Below are 839 nucleotides of genomic sequence, written 5' to 3'. Positions count from 1 at the left end.
GGGAGCCGCCGCTGCCAGACCCGCGGTGCCGGCGGCCGGGCGGGCTCCGGGGCCGGTGCCGAAGGTCGCCCATCGGCCCGGGAATGAGGGCTCCTGCGCCCCGGGCCGCGCCGGGGTCTGCAGAGCCGGGGAGATCGGTAACTATCTCCGTAGGGCTGATTATAGTTCCTCCTCAATGGACCCGAAACAACTTTGTAAATATAGGAAACTGTTTATCCTGAAGATTAATAGGTATTTGTTGTAGGCATGACAAGGGGATAATATGAAGGATAATGGGATGTTACGTTACATACTTAAGATGGTTAATGGCTTCTTTTTGAATACGGGCTCTGTTGAGGCTCGGCTCTCTCCCTGGCTGTGGTCATTCCTTTAGAAGAGGTGTCTATATACAACAACCTGCTTTTTGTTTTCACCCCGCGAGGAAAAAAAAATCGGTAACAGTGTGCGGAATATCTGGTACAAAGGATGTTTCTGTCACACGCAAGAATTTGTTATGGGAACAATTCTGTCGCTATGTAATTGCTCATTAGAGATCGTTTTGTTTCTCATTAAGGCGACATGAATAAGCGTCTAGTTGAAGGAGACAGCTGTAGAAATGTTCCACAGGAGACCTCTGGACACGATATGGCACCGCTTGCCAATTAGACATGTCAGTTTTAAGAGAAGAAAACAATCTATGAAGGACACTAGAAAGATAGAGCGGAGCCCTCGCTTCCCCCCCCACCCCCGCTTCGGTGTGGCTGGGGGGTTTTTTTGGTCGGTTGGGGCTTTCGTTTGCTTTTGCCCCACCGTGCCCCCTCGGACCCCACCGGCTCGCCCCTACCTGCGGGGCTGCCCCT

The 839-nt window shown here is 52.2% G+C and overlaps 1 protein-coding gene across 12 annotated transcripts in view; it reads left to right on the top strand.

Annotated features, from left to right (window-relative positions):
• The window catches only part of PAX6 (paired box 6), an 11,516-nt gene that overhangs the window by 2,364 nt on the left and 8,313 nt on the right, over nucleotides 1-839 (top strand). The gene's annotated exons all lie outside the window — the stretch shown is intronic.

The sequence above is a fragment of the Haliaeetus leucocephalus genome, unplaced genomic scaffold (assembly GCF_000737465.1).
Source record: "Haliaeetus leucocephalus isolate CR32 unplaced genomic scaffold, Haliaeetus_leucocephalus-4.0 Scaffold173, whole genome shotgun sequence".
NCBI classification, from domain to species: Eukaryota; Metazoa; Chordata; class Aves; order Accipitriformes; family Accipitridae; genus Haliaeetus; species Haliaeetus leucocephalus.
This window is presented reverse-complemented; position numbering and strand designations above follow the sequence as displayed.